General features: G+C 37.7%; 1 protein-coding gene and 1 long non-coding RNA gene across 2 annotated transcripts in view; both read right to left on the reverse strand.

Moving 5' to 3' along the window:
* LOC115245434 (UPF0489 protein C5orf22 homolog) overlaps positions 1–15,554 on the reverse strand; it is a 692,512-nt gene that overhangs the window by 526,151 nt on the left and 150,807 nt on the right. The window lies entirely within an intron of this gene.
* LOC115245438 overlaps positions 1–15,554 on the reverse strand; it is a 68,707-nt gene that overhangs the window by 29,058 nt on the left and 24,095 nt on the right. The window contains exon 2 of the long non-coding RNA XR_003885545.1: positions 8,362–8,448. This is a non-coding gene — a long non-coding RNA (uncharacterized LOC115245438). The remainder of the gene's footprint in view (positions 1–8,361; positions 8,449–15,554) is intronic.

Raw genomic sequence — 15,554 nt, forward strand, 5'->3', positions numbered from 1 at the left:
TTTCTCGGCGGTAGCGCTTATACACGACGCACGATAATGCATGCTCGTATGCTGATAGACACGTGGGTGGAGAGGCGCCTCGCGCGGACCCGGTGCACGTCGGGAGAGATCTCTCATTATGCATTCCTTTCACAGGCGGCCGTCATTATTTTACATATTGCAGGAGGAGGCGTACCGCGACTGCCTTTGCCAATTTTTCCAGCACGGCAAAAAGGAACGGGCGGCAATTTGGATGCCGTGCCGGGCGTACGAGTGTGCGCGTGTGTATACGGTCACCTTAACATTGTTGTTGCAATTTAATGCGTTTCATCGGGAAGCGGGGGCCCCGGGCTTTGAAGATACGAGCTCGCGCTCACATAGCGCCGATAGAACAACAGCGCCCCAAGTTCTTTCGAATTTATGATGCTCGGGAAACATTTATTTTTCCGCGTACAACGGCGCCGCGGAAACGCGTAATAGAATTTGTAAGCGAATATATATATATCGATGTATGCACGCGCGTCCCGTGACAGGCATATCGCCCTGAAATATTTTGTAGCCGAGCGGATGATTAAAAGCTCGCGCGCGCGAGATTCATGTCTACTATGTTACAATATAGATGTATACGTTCGACAGCGTCTTCTTATCAAAATACATCCTATTTAAGTCCAATGAAAAGTTACAGAGATATAATTTACGAACATTCCGGGTAATCATAACGCCCGAAAAAATGGTACATAGTGATTTCCATTGGCTTGTCGGATTATTAAATTGTAAGGGGATTGACGTCGTGCGCTGCAACATAGTGATCCCGTGCACAATTATCCGTCATGTACGTTGAATCGGCGGATACCGGCTTCTCCTTCTCATAATGCGTGATGTTACGGCAAATAAACATGCGCGCTCGCGGGCAGATATCGCGACTTTATATTCAGAAACGATGTTACTAGGCATTCGATATGAGAGAGAAATAAAACTTCTCAAAAAAAGAAGAAGGGTAGCAATCACTTTTGTACTATGAGCCGCGTGTCTGTCTACGTTCGAACCGACAGGTGTACATGAAATGGCCACCCAACAGTATCGCATGAGGTTAATGATCTTCATTTGTGAGGGAGAACCGCAGTTCCAGGTAAAGAGCCCGACACGAAACACGCTCGACACGAAAAAGTCGTGTTCCGTAAAGCCAAGGAACATCTAGATGCAGTAGGCTCTCAAGAATTTCACTTCGTGCGATTCACGCAACGTTTAATTCGGATGTCGCGTCTCAATTACGTCTGATATACGTCGGATCATCAAATAAGAACAATGGGTTGCGATGGGATAATAATTGTAACGATACAAATACTTTCTCATTAATTTTTCGAGAGAAAGTGGTTTCGGCAAAATTTTGAATAACAAGCACTGCATATTTTTAATATGTCAAATATAATCATAATTTTTAAATTTTAATTTTATATCTCTTCGATCTTATAACAAATTTGAAATATTTTGCAAAAAGAGAAAAGAGAAAGAGAAGAGAATAATTCTTATTTGCGTAGTGTACACTTTAGAAACAAATTTTTTAGTTGAAATAATTCTTTATAATACTTTCTCGACACATACACTGTTCGAATATTGTCACTGCGATTAAAAATATTTTTATTCAAAGAATAATATATGGACTAGCTACATTTTCTTAAAACATTCGATCGACAGTGCATCGGAGGCTAAATCAATGTTGGTCTTCTTATTTCCGAATAACCAACTCCGAAGAGGAGCGGCGTAAGTGACGCAGCCACCTGTACGTAAGGCAGATGAATCTCGCGGCGGCTTTCAAGGTAGGAAGAGAAGAGGTAGGTTGTAACAGGCCGGCCTATATGTATGGTAATATCGACAGGGAGGTCTCCGCGATCCAATACCTCGCTTGCTTTCTCTCTCTCTCTCTTTCTCTCTCTCTCTCTCTCTCTCTCTCTTTCTTTCTTTCTCTTGCACGTATTATGCAGTGGCAGCGAAAAAAGAAGCGCCACGTAGGAACGAGAGAAGAGGAGAGGAAGATGGAGAACGGATCGGCGCAACATCGCGACGACTATCCGCGCCAGCAAGAAAGAGACAATCGAAAAGGGACGCGCACGCCCTGTACCCAACCCGTTTCTTTCCCAGTTCCGTTCTTCTCTCCGACGTCATCGAACTCCGCGGGAAGTTATGCCGCGAGAGAGGGCCACCGAGAGACGCGGACCAGGAAGAAACGAGGGAACAAGAGAGAAAGTAGAGGAACATCTCTCGTTCCTCTGGAAAAGCATAGAGGAGAGTAGCGAGTCGGCGTCGCCCGGGCAACGGCTCTGCCACCTTATTGGATATGTTGAGCAATTTATTTTATTTTTCCCTATTCCTTGCGCGGGGAGGGGAGCACGGGAATAGGGAGGAGGAGAGCGAACGCGCGAGCGAGAGGTGAGGATGCCGAAGGAGAGGCAGAGAGGCGCACCCTCCTCCACTTACCTGCTACCCTCCGCACACGTCGACGCCATTTTCCAATATCGCGTCAAGCGAGCGCTCCCGTTCTCGTTCATCCCCCTGCCTTTCCTCCCCCTCACTCCCCCTCCCCCTCCCACCTTCGCCCCTCGCCTCTCGTTCCACCCATCTTTCTCTCGTTTCGTCTCGCTCCTTCGTTCCTTTCTCGAGAAGGAAGAGAAAATGGAAGCGAGGCACGAAACGAGAAAAAGGGAAGAAAGGAGTCTCGATGGGCGGCGCGGGAGGTGAAAAAGGTGGAGGAGAAACGAAAGAGCGAGGAGCCCACGGTTAGCTTCGGCTGCAACGAGAGAACCGACTAAGGTTGAGTGAGAACTGTACGTTCTTCCACCCGTAAATTGGCAATATTCATGCCGAGCCGCGTACACGGCTTCCGTACCGGAGAGGAGATGAGAACCAAGGGGGCGAGAGGGAGGGAGGGTTGTTGAAGAACGATGGGTCGCGGCGAGAGGGGCTGGTTGGACTGCGGAACCGATTCCCGTAGCTCGAAGGCACCCCCGCGAGGAACGCTCACCTAGACAATTCGTTCGTTATTTTTTACACCGATGTCGGAACGAGGATAAAGCCGCGCTAAACGCGCACCTCTTCTCCGCGATTCTTTCGTGGTGCCGGGAAGTTATGTGGAGATACTGCGGTTGAATAATTTCAGGGTTTGTCGTATACGATAATAGCGTTAAAAGCGAACTTGCATGATAAAATTGATCTTATGAGGACCCGTTTTACTTCTTACAATATTTTTTCCCGATCAATCACGAATTATACATTAATCATTATATCATATATTATGTATTATAAGTAGCGGCTTCATGATTGAAGGTTTCTTAGCAATTTTTGAAATTTGATTGAAGCTATCTTTATCCAACTGTCAAAACTCTTGCTGAAAAGTTACAGTTCCAAAAAATTATAATTATATAAATTTTATGTAAATATATACAATATATTATATAATAAAGTATTTCCATAAAATAAAAATGTCATTTCTTTACTTAATTAATTAAATAATAAAATATATTTTCAATCGCGCGTACAGCGTCTTATCAATACAATGATATTTAGCAGCGCGCCAGATAGCAGCAAATGGCAAGAACAAAGTTTGTTCGTACTTGCTTTGGTAAACCTTCAATTAATGTAAACTTCTGTCGGTAAAAATCGTTTTAAAATTACTTCGCACTCCCGAGTATGGCGCAGCCACGCCATCCCCCTCGCGGCATCCTCTATGCTCTCCTTCTTTCAGCTGAGCCCCGAGAGCGAGGAAGCCGGAGCGGGAGAGGGAGAGAGAAGGGAGGGTGGCTTTAGAAGTTTGAGTGATATTCCAACTTTTTTAAAATATGTCAAATTATTTTCCTTTCAGAAGAGCTGTCGTCTAAATACATTTCCATGTCTTTCGATGTATTTAAATACACGGGACTCAATCTACAACACAAATATATAAGGCTTTCGATGCGTGATTGGATAGGTATCTACCGTAATAGGTATATATATAAAGACACACTCGCCTACGTTCGATTTCGAGATGAGACAAATGGAAACTCGATTTTAAATGTCGCCTTTATAATTGTATTCAAAATATAGAGAAAAGAAGACGGCATGATTATATTTCCTATTATCCGTAAGTTACATCTCTTTATTAGAATGTGTTTGAAAGTTTCTTCAGAAAATTTTTCTCAAATCATAAAATGATGAAGTGCACGCGCCGATGATATAAATTAGATTAATATAGGAGTGATCGTGCAAGATTCAAATCTCCGCAAGTCACGGGAAATAAGAGAGACATTTTCTAAAAATTCACAGTCCCTTTTTTCCAAGCACTTTTTCATTAAAATTCCAGACAGCACGTAAGAGTATTTTTTTGGGCGTATCATTTTATTTGTTGCGCGCAACAAAGAGAGACACGTGGATCGACGAAAGGCGCAATTTTCGCTCGTAACGCCAATTCACCGAAGGACAGATGGAGGAATTTTCCTTTATTTCGAAAGCCCTTATGCCGAGCGCGTTTATAGGGCTAGGCGCGTAAAGCACGTCGACTGGCGTCCTGGCGGCGCAAAAAAAAAAGTAAAGAGACGGACGCGATGCACCTATGTAGATAAGTATGTACCTATCCACGCAATTACATTACGCACAAAACGTCGACGACAACTCTTTGTACCGGTTGGATATCAAAGCTCCAATATTGCCAGCTGAGGTCCTTCCTTCCCCCTTTTCTACCACCCCTCTCACTATAGCGAAGCAATAGAGTTCTTGCCTTTCCGTCACTCTATATCCGGCACTCCATTTCGCGACGCGGTTCTTCCGTCTCGGGCAAAAGTAGCCTCCTCTTCATTCATCCGTCGTTTTCCTTCACCTTCGCGTCCTCCTCCGCGCTTCATCTTCATCCTCGAGGCGCGACTTCGCCACTCTCTTTCTCTCTCTATCATCTCGCGCGCGCTTCTCCTTCCGCTCCTTCCTCTCTCTCGCCCGGGGAAAATAATTTCTTTCATCGCTATCCCTCTTCTTCGATTCCTCTTTATGTACCAGACAATGGAATGTTCCTTTCTCGGAGCACGCGGGCATGCTGATTCGACGAACGACAATAAATCGTCTGCGAAAGACGACGATTTGTATTGACATGATTATTCCTCGCGTGCTCTTTCTTTTATTATAACATATATATTTATTAAATGAAGGGGTTCTTTATATTATTTATAATACTGCGTTACAAGCGTAAAACAAATTAAAAGGCAACTTAAACGTGCATCGAGGCGCGGTCATCGACCCTAATTCTCGACAACGTTCCGGAACTTAGAAATCTCGTACCGAATCAATTTGAATTAAGGAATCCAAGAGAGAAGAACGGAAATGGCAACCCATAACGGCACTGGAACCTATGCATGCGAGAAGCAGTTAGCTTTATTGCAGCGCGCGGGAGTTTTTAATATCGCTTTGGCGCGGACGCGTCTGCCAGCTGACAAAAGGAGAAAAAAGGAGGCGTTAATGGAGAACGTTTTCGCTCTAACGACCATGGAGAAAAGGAAGGGGGTGGAACGGGCCAAGACTACGGGACATCAGCCGGGACTGCGTAAAAGGGTGGACGCTGGCGCCTGTCCGCTGCCCACCAGACATGCTCGCCAGACCGTATGGTTTTTATGCGAAGAGAAACGGAAAAAGAGGATACGCTAAGAATGCAGAAAATTTTCTCGTTGCAGGGAAGTTGACGAAGACATGAGCGTTAATTCGTTCAAATCAGTCTTAAGACCATAGCACGAATCGCTGGTACACAATATTTTGGATAACAGAAAAAATTTATTCATACTGAGAAAAAAAAGTTGTTAACTCGACTAAATTCGTCCAACTAATTATTATTTCTTGTATTTCTTTAATTGAAATATTTAAGTATTTAAGTCAAATACGACATATTAAATTTAACATGATGTATATTTGATTTAAATACTTAAATATTTCAATTAAAGAAATATAATGAAATAGTAATTAGTTGGACGAATTTAGTCAAGTTAATAACTTTTTTTTCTCAGTGCAACAATGTGTGTGTGGAAATATTTTACCACTATTTTGTTGTATATCCATAGAGATTCGAAGTCGAATTTTAAAATAACAATATATATCCACATAACTAATTAAACATAACATAATAAGATTGGAAAATAATCAGATTTCAAGTTTAGAATTTAATTTAATATTATATAATAATTTAATAATTATTAAATAATTGAAGAATTCTTAATTGCAAAATATTTTAAGTGAGACTATTTCTTACACATATATATGTTTTGTAAAAATGTGAAATTTCAGATTGTGTCAATAAAAAAATTCGATTAAATTTTAAGTATGGTTAATATAAATAAAATAGTATGATAAATATAAATAAAAATAGTAAAAACATTTTAAAACATTATGTATATATATTACTTTGAATATCGAAAATTGAATGCATATCATATACGCAAGATCGGAAATATATTTGTTTGATCTTAAGATTCTCTAGCTTTCACCCTCTTAAAATAAGAACGAGGGAGAGAAATTCTTAGTTAGTGGGAGAGAGAAGAGGCTTTGAGCGGTTTTAGATCCAATCCCGCTATGCCGATTAATAAAAGAATTCATGGAACTTAAGCCGCTCTTGTTACTTCGATTTTCTTGCGCCTGCCAAGAGGACCTGCAAAGTCGCCTCTCGGTTTTATCCGTCGATATTGTCAACAAAAATGTGTATTGTGTCTAACGTCACTTTTACAGAACGTCCGATCACTCTCAATGTTTTGTGAGAGTCTTAATATTATGTTACTCGTTAATTCTTTGAGAAAACATTCGAGTCAACTAACTTGAAACTTTTCCACAAAGGAATTTTTATCCTCTTATCAATGGCGCTTACATCACACTTCAGTTTTACGTGTGCTAAAAATAAGCTTTGTCTCTTTTCATGAATGTAAGAATGGAATATTTAAAGAACGCCTTTGTCAACATTTAAATATGCAAAACGTTCTAAGACTAACTCTTTCTTTATTAACTATTAATATCAAAGACTAAATTAAAAAACTGACGATTTACCAATATACAAATAAATCCATATTATTAAGTTACTTTTATTTAATTCAACAGAAAGTTAATTCAAAAATATTAAGCTATGCTAAACATGCAGAATAATGAAAAAAAGACGATTAAAGTTTTATCAAAAAATCTTATTAAGAAAAAATATATTGCAAAATTGAATAAAAAATTTATTGATATAAGAAATAGTTCTAGAATATTTTATAATGCTGACTAAAAATCTTAGGAATCTGATTTTAGAAGAAAGCAAATTGTAAAATATTATTATAAATATCAATTTTAATTCATGAAGAGCTCAGTTATAAAAAGTTTATGAATGGTTATATAAATAGATATGCAAGTCTAATACATGAATACCACGGATCGTATCACGATTCATCGAAAAGAATTCACGCAAATAATAGCGATCGCGTCTACGATTTCCGCAAATCATTTAGATGTTCGGCTAACTATGCGGGAAATACCTGCTAGCAATTAGTCAGTGCACTAATGTCTTCTGGTTACCCCAAACGCGCAAGAAATTGGCAGCAGAATAGCGGCATTGTCGAGGAACAAGTAGAGAAGAACGCAGCCGGTGCGCACGTTAATGGGTCTTACGTTACTACTAGCATTATATACGGTAATGAAATATGCTTTTTATACGCGTCAATATATTTGCGTCTGATTTAAAAAGAGTATACGAAAGCTGAACGCAAAATAATCGATAAATAGGAAATTTTAATTAATTTCAATACTGAAGATTTTTTATACATGCAATATCTGTCACGCTCAATAATTACTTTTACATGTTCGATATGTTTTTAAAGGAGAGAGAAAAACAAATTAAATAAAATGCTAAATGCATAAGCTATAATAAGTTAATTCAAAAATTGTTGACGTTACGAAAGAAAAAAATACTCGAAGATATTTTAACGGTATTAAAATATATAACAATATACATTATTTTCTATCCGCACGTTTAGCTTTATATATTCGTGACATATATATTTAATTAAAATCTCCTAAACACCTAGCACACATTTGCACATAGTCGCCCTGAGTTTACTCGTCAGATATGCTTCGTACTCTTTGCTTCAATCTTCGTTTACATTTCGTTATACGTGCTAGGGAATATTTATTTACACCCTCCCCCCTGCCGCAGCATCTCTCTCATACTGCAGGTTTCTCGAAATTATCATTGCTGACTTGTATCTTCGTATACCTAACATTAGGGTCTACCAGAGACGAAAGAGATGCCTCTTACCTTCGTTATCTACATAGACCGCAAAGCATCGAATGAAATTTTCACCTTCGTATGCCGACGTGCAAGAAATGAAGTACCAAAAAAGAATAAAAACTTACTCTACCGTCATTCCGACTTCTTACTGCCATTCCTGCGATTGTGATCGGCTATTTTGCAGCAAACAAAATCACTGTCTCATCACGTACCTAGAAAATGGAAAGAAAATATAAGCTATTGCTCTTTTTTCTCTACTTGTAAATATATTTTTCAACTACTTTACAAATATTCTTTTTTCTAATATATAAAATGTATAAAATAATATATTTATTAATATATAAATTTATATAAGTTGTGTTCAAATAATATTCAAATATAAAAAAATCTTAATTTCCTGTAATTATGCAATTATTTGAACAGTATTTACTATATTTTCTTTAAATCTATAAGCACTAGAATCGAGTTCGTGTATTAATTAATACGAGCATGATGCAATTATAAATATATATATTTTTTCTAGCTCTTTTAAAATTATATGAACTTTATTAATGCAAATTTAGCATTTGTAAAATAGCATTTTGTTAAAAAAAATTATGTAGAATTTAGAATATCCGTAAGTATAAATGTCTATGCATTTTATATTTCTTGCAACAACATTACTATGATTTGCTTATTGTAAACATCATGATCAATAATTACAGAGACTCGGGCGGCTGCAAAAGGCGATTAGCATTTTGCCCATTACATGTTCGAGCGGTAACGACCAAATACTTTTTTACAATATGCAATCCCTATAATCAACGAATATATATTGTTATTATCAAAGGCTAAGACCATTAATGAGAACGTATAAAAGAGCAAGAAGGGAAATATACGATACATCGTATATAAAATATACTAAATTCTCTCTCTTCTTTTTCTATTCAATCCGATCATTAGAGTTTGCATAATTTCAGCAATAAGAATAATTAACAGCATAACATTTAACGTTTTATTTATACATAATATGTAAGAAATCATGTAAATGGATTAAAAATATCTATGTAATCGAAGTTGATAGAATTTGTTAGATTCATGCAACATTAATCAAAAAAAGTAATATCTATTTCAATTTTTAAAACTTTCGTGACGCTATTGGAGCTTTAATAATTATGTTGCAAACATATTATTTCAATATAATCTCGATTTCTCACAAGAAAAGATCATCATGTAGATAATTTATACAATATAATATTTTGTATAATATATATTTTGCATATATATAAAAAGAAATTCTTACTCAATTCAATATTGTCGGTCTGCTATCACCTATCAACCAAAAATATCGAACACCACCCGCTAAGTATTAAAACGTGAACATTATTCGCGTTGCCGCAGAAACTTCCTCTTAACGTTTCGCGGCAGATAAAATGACTACCACGGGCAACTCCTTAAAGGAAACAGTCGAGCCATCCGTTACGGGAAAAAGCATTCGCGACTCTGCTGATACGTACAAGTAGGCGAGTGGAAGGACAGACTTATTTACCGCCGCGGCGCAGAAGAAGAGAGAAAGAGGGCCATTTGTATTCATATGAAAATATTATCTCGCCGCGCGTCGTGCCTCTTCGGGATCGCTATTCGGTTTGCATAGATACTTATGCATGAAGGCAACATCGCTCGGCATTGTTATGCAACCCGATGTAGATCCTCAATATAGATCCACGCTCGAGGTTTCATTCCGATTTGAAGAGCACCGTACTCCTTCGAAGCATTCAGGCACACACATACACACACACACACACACACACACACACATACACGAGATGGAACCACTATATCGAACTCGCCCCCCTCCCTCATTCCCCTCGCGACGTGCAATCATATTACCGGTTGTCAAAACGCTAGATTGCTGCTTCTTCATCATAGATATTGTATTTTAAATTTCTGACATACGGAACTGTTAACTGTTGATATTTTCTTATCTCTTTCGCGCATAAATGTTTATACTATGCATTAATTATAAAGATTCGTGCATAATTATTACAAAAATAATATTGTTCTTTAATGTATTATTAATCCTAATCAAACAAATGTAATTATCTACAATTTATATTCTACATATAAATTTTAAAATATTAAATTTATATTCTACAATTATTATTTTACAGTATTATGTTACCTGAATAATTATGACAAGTACGTGCGTTATGAATTAAGTCCTTGAAAATCTCTACTATGTATCTCATCCTGAAAGATTTATAATATGTGCGAGAAGCACAATTTGCGCCAACTTCTGTAGCTAACCAGTTCTTCATGTTAAGTTTATGATCGTATATCCTGCTCTCGTGATGTAAGAATCCGATTGCTATCTCGTGTACTACATAAATAACATTAAATCTTAAGATTTTTAACATTGGATAATCTTATATATTTGAATTTTTAAGTTAAAAGAAATATGAATATATTCTATCGAGTTTCTAAGAATCGCGCAGAAAAGAAGATCAAAAGGAGAAAGGGAGAAAATAAAAACAAAAAGAAAATATCACTCAAAAAGTGCAAAGTTGCAATGTGAAATCTAATTTACAATTACTGAAATAAGAAAGTGCTATAATTTTTATAGGCTTCCAATTAACAACATCAACCGAATCGACTATTCACATCTTGCCTTCCTCTACTTCGTAAATTGCATTATAAATCACGAACCTATCTACGAACCCATTTATAATTAAAGGAATTTCTATTATCCGAAGGTACCAAGTGCGTATCGAAAGTAATGTTTAATATACTTTGTAATATGCTCGAGAGAGCTTATTCTGAGTAAATCTAAGCATATCATTGGATAAAATTGTTTATATATGTATCTTTTGCATCTCTTCTAATGCCGAATTTATGACGACAAAAGTGATAAGCTAAAAATGTGAGATTCGATAACAATCCGTATATAATCGCCTAAAATAAATTGCAATATTCGCGGTAATTAATATGCAACTGTACCCAAGATGCAGCAGCCGTCGCAATAAGATTAATCATATATAAAGTTCTCTCGATGCTTTCAATGGGGGTATAACCGGTTTCGCTAACCGAGTTGCACGACGACAAAGCAACCCACGCCGAAGATAAAGTGAATACGGAATGCATATCATAAACATATACTTACATCTCCGTACACATTACCACTGTTTGCACTTCATCGCCCTACGTTATTATCCAACTTATCTTGTTATAAAGTGCATAATCAGAAACGATCGAATTTTATAGGATATTCTGTGACAAATATCTATCTAACCGAAAAAAAAAAATTAATCCATAGTTTCTAAATGCAGAAATACACGCGAGAAACAGTTCAATTTATGCTTATAATAATATTTTATATACGCAACACACATATATTTATAATGCGAGTCGCATGAATATGATCATCATAGGATATATAAATGAGAAACACAAAAATGAGTAAATATAATTAGTATTAATATTTTAAGAGAAATCTTGCATGTTGTCGTAAAATACACGCGTGACTATTTTTCCTTAAGAATCAACATCACGATTGATATTGAGCCTATATCGCGATCTACAAGAGCGCGAAGTTAGTCGACCTCAGGATATGCCGAAGGGGTATACCCGGGTACATCGAGACGTACGAGACGAAATTGGATATCAATTATCCCGGGATGATTATAACGTAAGCCGGGTGGGTCTTGGGTGAGCAAACAAACCGTTAGGATCGTCGGTAATTGGGTGGAAATTATTGCGTTCTCTCTCTACGTGTCCGGCTATCTTTATCGCTCGCGCTGTTTCGCGCCATCCTCCTTCTCCGTCCCTCTCGCTTGTTTAGCAAGACGATGACGACGGCGACGGTGCGGCTATAATTTTCTCTTAGGAAGTAAATTTCATTAATGTAGCTGGCCTAACCGCCGAGAGAGGAGATCCCCTACGCGATAACGATGCCGAAACCGGCTAGAGGCGATTGGCCGGCATATCGACCGGTCGTGTAATAAAAACTAGTAGCTATCGACCAATTTTTCTCTTCGCACAATTTTTCCCCCGCGCTCTCTTCTCCCCCTTTCTCCTCGACTTTATTTCTTTCTAATTAATTCTGTCATTTTTTTACTCTTTACGTTACCTTGGGTGCAATAATGTCGCAAGAGCTCGAATTGATGATACTAAATTCGAGTAATAATTGAGACGACTCTCCGTCGTCCTTATAAACAGTTGGCGAATTTGCTTCTATAAACACGTATTTCGATGGCAATTCATGTATGCGTAGGTATAGGTAGACATACGTATAAGCGAACGCACGGTGCGAAAGGTGGGGGAGGCACAGGTGTGTGCGGGAGACGGCAACATTTATTGGACTCTCGCATGCCAGTAAGCAATCAATAATTACGCGGAGCTGGATTAATGTACAGACTGCGACGAAAGCATTCGCCGATGACCGCAGATTAACTGGGATTTTCATGCAACGAATAAAAAGCTGATATTCTCCAAGATTGAAGTACCTTTCTCAAGGTTAATCGTGCTCCACCGGAGAAATGTACGCGCGATAAGCAGTATCGTGACCAGAACCATTTTTTTTTAAATTACCAACAATTCAACTCTAGACGAGCGCGTTCGATAATAACCGTTTTACTGCGCAGCGCAACAATTTATTTGCCGGGCTGGACCATACTCTATTTTTACTGCTTTAATAACGTATACGATTTATGCTTCTACATCAGAATATTATTGTACTGTTAAATTGTACGAGAATTGTATAAGAATGCCAAAAATGCCAAGAATTTGTACTAGAATGCCAAGAATAAAAACGCCATCATATAAATTATTAAAATCTTCAATATGATCCGACAAAATCAATAACACATTAATTATTGAAATTTGATGTTCGCAGAAGAGATCGACAATAATTAATGCAAAATGAAATGATCACCATTATAAGCTCTGGGATCATAAGAAATGTAAAATGTTTTTTTCTAATTCTTGCAAAGAATCCTCTTCTTCTTCACTCGTTTTAAAGCGTCTCATTGAACGAAATTTTTAACTATTCGCAATTGCAAAGCTCCTTCAAAAAACTATTAGTAATGTATCTTTTTCATCAATCAGACAGTAATAATTGAAAGCAACAACAAAAAATTAAAATGGGAATAAAAAACATAACTGTTCTTTAGAAACGAAATAATTCCTCACGTGCGATCATAGCGCAAATTTGCGGATTAATCGTGCACTGAAGGGTGTGAACGATATCAAAAAAGAGGAAATATATAAAAACTCACACATGCGATTAGCACACGTATGTTTATCAAAGATGAGACAAAGATGATAAAAGAGATCGATGAGACGTTAGAGAGAGAAAGAGGTAATAAAAACGACCGCAGGAACAGCATCCGAGGCAGGATGCTAAAAAGAGATTGCCTGGTACTATTCATTAGGTATTTGCGCCACATTAAATCTGTAATAGCAGAATAAACTGCCTGCTTATATGTGATTATGCCAATTATCGGATACCAAATATCCGCATTTACGTTGAATGGCGCTCTGCGTATTTTTCGCACTTTGCCGCTGCACCCAACGCTGTTTTCAAACAGTAAAGTCGCGTATTCAAGATAATTTCCCGTTTGCATGTAATGTACCTGAAAAAGGAGGAACGAGAAAGAATTCTGGAAAACAGGCGATTATTATTATTAAACGCATAATGATTAAATTGCGTAACCGATCTGTGAGAAAATCGTTCGCATGAATTGCACGCTCTCAGCTCGCACTCTCAAAACCGCAAGCACTGGTAACGAAGCTGTGACAAATACCCACTGGCGAAAATCTTGGTTGAACAAGCGCAAACTTTGGTTGTACTCGCGAAGATAGCTACGCAGTTACATGTTACTGCAAATTACAGTTAAAGATTAAATTATAGATTACATGGGCGGAGTAGAATGTATCTATTGCGCGTGTATCGTTTGACATGTTAATACGTACGTATATATAAATGGTACAAGGATAATGTATAGAATTGTTGATAAAACTACATCGAATTATTCAAAGTTGTTATAAGAAATTGACATCGTAATACGTTTGTATCATAAACAGATGAAACTCACCACGAGCATTATTAATTTGTCAACTATATTACGTGACATAAGAATAAAATAAATATAAAATATGAATAGAATAAAATGAATAAAATATGTCAAATATGATACATGTGCAACAAGCATTCTCCTCTCTGCGAAATACATACTACTTGTTAGCTCTGAGATGCATCAGCGATACATCAATCTCTCAGAGAGAGATAAGAGAAAATATTATACAAGTTATAATATTTTATCAAAAATTTTTATTTTAACTTTTAATCTTCATATTATTATTTCTGTATTTTAAAAAAAAAAAAAAAAAAACGAAAAGTATGATCTCCGCCATCATTTTTTTTTATTTTATAAAATTTTGAAAAAACGCTTGGATAGCAGATAGCTATTCATATATTTAATAAAAAAAAACTTGTATTTTTGATTTCGGATATGATTTACGAACGTTTTCATGCACACCGTGCAGCCACCTAAAATTTGAAGGATCTCCGCAAATATTCCCATAACTTGAAAAAGATATTTTTTTTAGGCTGAAAATTTTTGTTTAGGTAGTTAATAATATTGTATTAATATTGTAAAAAAATAAAAAGTTTTTATCAAGTCGTTGCGCTGCAAAAAATCTAGAAAATGTACTCATTTTTCGAGAGTTCAAACGAGTATGCCTCCTTAAGGCATGAGAAAATTTTATCATATGTCAATTTACTTTTGAACTTGATGATACATGTTTGCATCACCACGAGATGTTCCATTTTATTCTTCGATGCGGATTGAAACGTCCTAGAGCGTAGGGTTTCGAGAGTGGGATACAAGTTTTATCGGGCGGGGGTGATTTTTACGCCATGTACGACCATAAGTTTCCCTTTCGCGCGCGTTGCCTTTTCGAAACGGCACGGCACGCGACTGTAAAACGCGCTGTTTCTTCTCGTTGCCGCTACCAAATCACGACATACGAGTGCCTTTTACGACGCGAGGAATCTTACACGCGGCCGCGTGCGTACATACGACTGCACGCGTGCATGCACGCGTAACACCTTGCCTCGTCGCAGTCAGCGCGTAAAATATACGCGGGATGTCTACGCGAGTGTTACGCGCCTTCGAAAGCGAATTTTTATCGTTCTCAAGAGCGTACACGAGCGACGCGCAAATTAAATTGCTTCGGGAAGGGTGGGGGTGGAGAAAAACGAATCCCTCTCTGTTTTGAAATTGCGAGCTATGCGAGCGTTACGAATAAATGTCGGAGATCAATTGTCATTCGCGTGCGC

This window comes from Formica exsecta, unplaced genomic scaffold, assembly GCF_003651465.1.
Source record: "Formica exsecta isolate Colony F162 unplaced genomic scaffold, ASM365146v1 scaffold98, whole genome shotgun sequence".
NCBI lineage: Eukaryota > Metazoa > Arthropoda > Insecta > Hymenoptera > Formicidae > Formica > Formica exsecta.